Below are 8,045 nucleotides of genomic sequence, written 5' to 3'. Positions count from 1 at the left end.
CTCTATGCGGACCCTGATAACCTGAATATGCATACTATACCCATAAACAAATACAAAAAATTGTACAGAACTATAGCTAAAAAGCCAATAGCAGGATTAAAATATAAGGATAAAAATAATTTATTAACCAAAACTAAATCAGAAAATAATAAAGGGAGGAACAAAATATACAAGGATCTATAGAAAACAAATAGCAACATGGTGGCCCTAAAGCAAACTATAGTGATAATTACTTTAACTATACTCTTGTTTGTAATTTCCTTGATTGGTCAAAAACTGAGTAGTGTTTTAAATTTTCTCTGTTGTTTTACTTAAATCCCATGGATTTTCTGCAATTTTTGCTCTATAAAATTTGATGGTATAATATTTATCTTTAATGGGGTCAGTAATTTTGTGTGTGTGTGTGTGTGTGTGTGTGTGTGTGTGTGTATTATACCTTTTTGTCCATCCTCATTTTATAATTATACTCATTAGATAAACCACAGTAGCCTGAGGACTTCTGGAGAGAAGTTTTAAAATATGAGAATTTTATACCACCTTTGTTACATTATACTGCCATTCAAAATCTTTAATTAGGTGCGCGTGGATGACTCAGTCAGTTAAGTGACTGACTCTTGGTTTCAGCTCAGGTCATGAACTCATGGTCCATGGGAGGGAATCCCACAACATGTTCTGTGCTGACAGTGAATAACTTGTTTGGGATTCTCCTTCTCTCTGTGTCCATCCCCTTCTTGCACTCTCTCTGTCTCTCTCAAATAAATAAACTTAAAAATAAGTTATAAAATCTTTAATCAAATGTCACCAAAGTTTACTAGACATATTGCATGCTGTGATTAGCTTCCTATAAACAACTTTGCAATCTCTGCACAAATCAGTGTCAATGAAATTTTAAAAAATAAAACTATATGCTAGGCAAAGAACTTTATTAACCTTGATTCAAGCTTTATTCCTAGGCTTCTTCAGCTTAAGTACCTACGAAGAATGAAATGTGTATAAGCAAAAACTGCCACGAGCTGCAGTGTCCAAGAGGTGTGGGCCTAAAAATATTCAAGATCTAGATTTTATCAGATTCATTAATAAAAATTTAAAAATCAATCATAATATAAAATAGCAGCTCCCAGTAACTTCTTCAACTTTTATCTTCTTCAGAAGGTGACTTAATTCAGTTTGTTTCATTCTTAGAAGGTTTATCTAAATTCTCCACAAGATCTAGAACTTCATCATCAACATCCTTTCTGGCAGCAAGTGTTGCTTTTCCATCCATGGATTTTTTTTGAGTAGAGTTTCATCCAGTCTTCTTAAACTAGACAGAATGTGTGCAAGTTGGCTTAAGATACTGGGTAGTTTTTCTGTCAGCTGCTTTGTCTCAGTATGGCATGTATTGGTGAAAGTGTTTGCAGTCAGGAATGCCTGAACTTTAGGGTTGTTAAAGTGGATCCTTAGGTTGTGAACATAATGACTTAACCTTAACAAAGGTAAGAAGAACTGCAGTTTTTTATCATCTGCTGTAGCTGTTCTACAAACCACCTTCTTCTTTGGGGGAGCAGTCCCTTCCCACCAATGCACACTTGTGCTTGCAGTTTGGGGAGTTTCTCCTGGTTCATGATAGTTTCTTTCATCTTGGAGTGGAAATGGAACTGAGGAAGGGGCTAGGATTGATGCTCAGTGTGTCACCGGCAGACTAGCTGAGATTAGGTGCACACCTACAGGGACACAAGATGGCAACTCTTGATTATACCTTTTATCAAGAGTATCTTATTTTTCTGTTTAAATATCCTGTTAGTCTCAGACTTGTCTTTTTTTAATAAAACATTTTTTGTGTTTTTTTATTTAATATGATTTTTAAATAACTTATTATTCTTATGTAATAGGGGATATTATTTTTATTTGCATTTGCCATTTTATAATTATTTTTAAGTGGTTTGTGATATTTCATTTCACTTTGATTATTTTTATATAACTTACGTTTCCTCCATCCTATTCATTTAAAAAATAGGTTCCTTGGGGCACCTGGGTGGCTCAGTCAGTTAAGCATCCGACTTCAGATCAGGTCATGATCTCAGGTTTGTGGGCTTAGGCCCCACATTGGTCTTTGTGCTGATAGCTCAGAGCCTAGAGTCTGCTTCAGATTCTGTGTCTAACCTCTCTCCCTGCTCCTCCCTTGCTCACGTTCTGTCTCTCTCTCTCAGAAATGAATAAACATTGAAAAATAAAAAAGAAAGTATGTTGCTTGTGTGTTTTGATTAGGCTGCTTACATGCCTTTAAATTATATGGTGAAACAATGTTTGTTTGCTCCTTTTTTATTATTTTATTTTTTAATTTAAATTTCATTTACTTAAAACACAGTGCAATATTGGTTTCCTATGTAGAATTCAGTGACTCATCACTTATATACAATACCCAGTGCTCATCACAACAAATGCCCTCCTTAATAACCATCACCCACCTAACCCATTCCCCACCCACAACCTTCCATCAACATTCAGTTTGTTCTCTATTGTTAATCATCACATGTGATTTGTTTGCCTCTATTCTCTTTTATGTCCCCCTTTCACATATATTCATCTGTTTTGTTTCTTAAATTCCATATACGAGTGAAGTCATATTGTATTTGTCTTTCTCTAATTGACTTATTTTGCTTAGCATTATACATTCTACCTCCATCCACATCATTGCAAATGGCAAGGTTTCATTCTTTGTGAGGGTTAATATTCCATTGTATATATATACAACCTCTCTATCCATTCATCAGTCCCTCGATATTTGGGCTCTCTCTATAGTTTGGCTATCATTGATAATTCTGCTATAAACATTGTGGTTCATGTATCCCTTTGACTCTGTATTTTTGTATCTTTGGGGTAAACACCTAACTGTGCAATTTCTGGATCATAGGGTAGTTCTAGTTTTAGTTTTTTTTTGAGGAACCTCCATACTGTTTTTCAGAGTAACTGCACTTGTTTGCTTCCCACCAACAGGGCAATAGGACTCCTCTTTCTATCCTCTCCAACACCAGTTATTTTTTTCCTGTGTTGTTAATTTTAGTCATTCTGAATCGTGTGAGGTCGTATCTCATTGTGGTTTTTATTTGTGTTTTCCTGATGATGAGTGACGCTGAGCATCTTTTTATGTCTCTGTTAGCCATCTAGATGGCTTCTATGGAAAATGTCTATTCATGTCTTCAGTCTGTTTCTTAACTGGGTTGTTTGGTTTTGGGGTGTTGAGTTTGATAAGTTCTTTATAGATTTTGAATACTAACCCTTTATCAGGTATGTCATTTGCGAATATTTTCTCCCATTCCATAGGCTACATTTTAGTTTGTTCATTGTTTCCTTCACTGTACAAATTTTTTAGTTGATCAACTTCATAGAGGCTTCCTTGTTTGAAAGAAGGAAATAGCACATGTCTACAAATTCCTTATTTATGTAATAATGAGTATGATAAATGTTTTTGTGGCACACTTAAAACTGGTAGATTCTTTGCTTTTAAATGTTTATAAAACTTGCATTTTAAAAGTGGGTGATGGGGATTGAGGAGAACACCTGTTGGGATGAGCACTGGGTGTTGTATGGAAACCAATTTCACAATAAATTTCATTAAAAAAAAAGTGAATCCACAAAAATGTTTCTAAATTAAATATTTGCATGAGGATGCTACAGAAAGTTTTGAGTACATTTGTACGTTTCAAGCGCTAGAGAACAACGGACATTAAATATAATTTTAAAAACATAATTATCTTTTGTGACTCATAACTAGGCAGAAGTTGAATAAGTAAAAATAACTAAAAAACTAAACAAAGATATCGACATTATCACTATTTATAATTGAATATTGGTGTATGTAATATAATAATTATAAAATCAATAAGTGAAAATAAATACAAGTTAAAAACACTAAAAAAAGATTTCCAATTATCCCAGAAGATATATATTACAATACTATACATTTGATACCATATACATGTTTTTATATATGGCTAAATAATGAGGACACTCATACCACCATTTGCTCTTTTAAATAGTAAATTACTTTATGTAAATAAAGCAGCTTAGAAAGTTTGGGACATAATGCTGCTGCGAACAGATGCTGGGGATGGCAGCAATAATGATAGTTATTATAGTAACTGGTTGAGGCAATATTTTTATCTATATATATCTTAACTGAAGAACTATTGACCTAATCATTATACCTTGATGCTGTCCACACTCTAGTTTCTCTTTGTTGGCATAAACAGAAAGTTTAATCCCATGGTCACATATTATATTTGTACAAGTTTATTCAGTTATTTGTACAACTACATTAAATTACACAAAGTTAAATTATTAAAATTATTTCATCTGATTCTGTTTTGCAGCACTAGATACCATATGATCAACAATTAATTACATATCAAAGAGAATTTGATTGTCTCCTCTTGCTCTATGGTACCATCTTCATATCACTATTTTATCTCTTTCTCTCTCTCTCTCTCTATTACCAGTATGATGTTCTAAGTAAAAATTGTTCAAGGAGAACTCTAGAAATAACATCATTCTTAAGCTTTAATATTTTTACCACTTTGCTTTTTCTCATAATTGTTTTATCATTCATATCTCTCAGTTATTAATGAAAGATATACAACCCAATATCTTAAAGAAGGACAAGGGAGCTCATAAGTTTTTCTAACCATACTGAGTCTATCTTCAGTCTCAGAGGAATACAGGAGTTTGATCTAAAGAATAATCTGGCCTTGTGCTTTCTTTCCATTTCTTAGTTCTATGTTTCTTGGCTTTGCTTAATCCTACAGTATTTTTTTTAATTATCTTATTGGAAAAGCAATTTGAAGCTCTAGGTTTAGTTATCTTTGTAAGCATAGTAAAATGTGAACTTTTCTCTTCCCTTGACTATATAGAAGTCCAAGAATGGAGGAATGGACCTAGATTGATTCAGAAAGATATTTACTGACTCTGCGTAGTTTGGTCATAACCCCAGCAGAGGTATGGCACCCTATGATTGTCAGCTCTCTAGCAGTATTTCATAGTCTGGAAAAGAATGTTCCCTAACAGAAAAGGAAAGGAAGTGAGTTGTAAACATGATCGGGCAACTATAGTGTATAAGTGCCACCACCAACCATTAGTGTGCCAAATGCTCAATACAAGTCTTTGTGACCATATACATTACATTAATAATTACTACCAGCTTACATGATCAAACAAATCCACATACCACCAAATATTCATTATAGCCTGATGGACAACAGCAATGAATTTCAACTGAAATGAATTGGTCAATTTATCTAGATGTCCCTGTTTTGCCTTGGGGGAAGAACTTAGTTTTCTAGTGGGCTTAGAAGATATATAGTGACAGTGGTAGAGAGTTCCTTCTTTGTGTACTATAATGACTTAGAAATTCATTTTATCAATGAATCAAGGAATTGATATTCTTTTGTGGTTAGGCTTTAGGTTTCTAATTTGTATATACAATTCCCTTACAGCTCCAGGCTAATGGGTGGTTAGATTGAGGGAACACCTTGGGATAGGAAACATCATTAGGCACCACTACCAATGATGGTGCTTAAATTATGACTCCATCTTTAGAGAGAAAGTGGTTCTTTCTGCCTTGGACTCAGGGTGCAGAAATGGGTAATAAAGGATAGTGTTTAAACATCACTTTATTTCTGGGGCAATGACCTACTAAGTGGACTGTTTTAAGGGCTAGTGATGTATACCTTCCATTAAAGAAAGGATCATGTATAGGGAGATATTGATAAATATTTCTAATCTCACTTTTGGGGAAGAATATGTCTATTGAAAGTTTTCTATCTCCATGACCATTTGGTTCTCAGGCTTCTTACATTTTGTAGAAAGAAAAGGCTTCTCCAGAAATTTGTATGCTATTGTCTGAATTTAGAAAAGCAACTTGGAATGACACTTATTTATTCATGTCAGCACCCTCATGAATAGTTAACATACCCTTAATAACATTATATATTTTGATAAAGACTCTAAGGCCCCAATCCATGAATATCCAAAAAGCTATATTAATGCACTGCTTGGCATTATTTCAAAATAATTACCAGTTTTCCACTGGAAAGGCTATTCAGTTAGACATAGGATATTAGAATATGGTAGAACTTCCTCAATTGAATGAGAGGTGTGAAGAAAATATTGTCTATGAGACACATAAATTATTATTCTGTCCTTTGATTATTTTGCATTTAATTATGTGAGCCCCGATATCTCCCCATTTTCCACTTCAGTGATACTCTTCAGGCAGTTGTAGAATTGTGTGTGTAAAATTAAATTACCATTTCATATTCTAACACTTAAAATGAAAGAATTTGAGAAGGAAACCACATATCTGATATAGAAATAGGTTATTAGTGGGGTGCTTGGGTGGCTCAGTCGGTTGGGCATTCGACTTCAGCCTAGGTCATTATCTTTGCATTCCTGGGTTCGAGCCCCACGTCAGGCTCTGTGCTGACAGCTCAGAGCCTGGAGCCTGTTTCAGATTCTGTGTCTCCCTCTCTCTTTCTACCCCTCCCCCACTCACGTTCTTTCTCTCTCAAAGAGAAATAAATATTTAAAAAATTTTTTTAAATAAATAGGCTATTCTATTAACCTGTACTACAAATGGAAGGGTTTCATACATATAAATGAAAACAGTACCAATTAAAGAAAAATATTGGGGCCTCATCCATTTCTCTAATTGTAGTTAGAGTATAGGTTTTAAAATTTTAGTGGCAGGCATATAAATGCAACATTAGCAAGTTTCAACTTGAAGGAGTTACTTGTGTCCTGGGTTGGCCACATGGGAAATGGCATTAATTGAATGTTTTACTTATACAATTAAAAGTGGTATTGCTGAGTATTTTTTGTCTCTGGTTCCTCTCCTGAAAATTCTGTAAAAGACATCAGTATCTGTTGTGAGACCATGGGAAACTCACTTCACCATGTTCCACACTCTTCTGGGAAGGACTAACCTTCCTCTACTCTGGTTTGGAGAAAAATTACATTCATTATTAACAAAATTAAAGATATAAATTAAAAAAAATATTTGGGAACCTGGGTGACTCGGTTAAGTGGCTCCTAATTTCAGCTCAGGTCACGGTCTCGTGTTTCATGAGTTTGAGCCCTATGTTGGGCTTCCGGCTGACATTATGGATCCTGCTTGGGATTCTCTCTCTCCCTCTGTCTCTGCCACTCCCTTGCTTATGCTCCGTCTCTCAAAATAAGCAAATAAAACTTTTTTAAAAAATTAGAAATATATCCTCTAAATAAAACTTCAGGAAAAATTCAAATCATTATTTTTAGAGCTGTTTGTAATTTCACCCAGTTGTCATTTTTTTTATTTAAATTACTGTCAACATTTTTATCATCTTAGGTAATCTATAAGCTTCCTTTATATTCTTTTTTCATTCTAAGTGCTTCCCACATTTTGTGATCGTGATATGTTCTTAATAAATGCAACTTCAGTACTTTGGATGATTTATTATTGAATAAATGAAGGAATGGGCAATTGCATACACATAATTATATATATATATAATTATTTATAATATAATATATATTCAGTAATATATATATTACACATACAAACAAATAAAAAGCTGTATAGAAATTCATAAATGTGCAATTGCTATATATATATATATATTCCATTCTTTAGTGTTTTAGTGAGTATGCATAAAAGTGTAAGTTCAAAAGATAGAATAAAAAAACTTACCTGGAGTGAGTATCAGAGATGCAAGTGATGTATAGAGTAAAAGGGCATCAACAGCTTCATATTGGCTATCAACACTATTCTAAACTCCATGGAAGCAGCCAAAGAGTTGTATTCTTCCTGTGTCTGGTACAATACCAGACATAGAAGAGATGCTACAGCAATGTTTGTCTGTTCAATTAATCACCAAAAATATATAAATGATTGAATAAATGGGCAAAATAATTTTTTGCCTACCTTCTGCCTGAAGTTTCTCATATTTATTATCTTTATGAAAGAAAGAGTTGTATCAGGAGAGAGACCATAGCTAAAATCATGATGAGACTTGATTTTTAAGCCAAACATG

The 8,045-nt window shown here is 33.8% G+C and overlaps 1 pseudogene; it reads right to left on the bottom strand.

The window, feature by feature from the left end:
• Positions 1 to 1,162: 1,162 nt before the first annotated feature.
• On the bottom strand, positions 1,163 to 1,619 carry LOC124517434 (transcription factor BTF3-like; annotated as a pseudogene).
• Between the last annotated feature and the right edge of the window lie 6,426 nt (positions 1,620 to 8,045).

The sequence above is a fragment of the Lynx rufus genome, unplaced genomic scaffold (genome assembly GCF_022079265.1).
Source record: "Lynx rufus isolate CCGP_SWC_20201006 ecotype Redwood Valley unplaced genomic scaffold, mLynRuf1.p SCAF_21, whole genome shotgun sequence".
In the NCBI taxonomy this organism is placed as follows: Eukaryota; Metazoa; Chordata; class Mammalia; order Carnivora; family Felidae; genus Lynx; species Lynx rufus.
The sequence above is the reverse complement of the archived record's forward strand: the minus strand, read 5'-3'. Positions and strand labels throughout refer to the sequence as shown.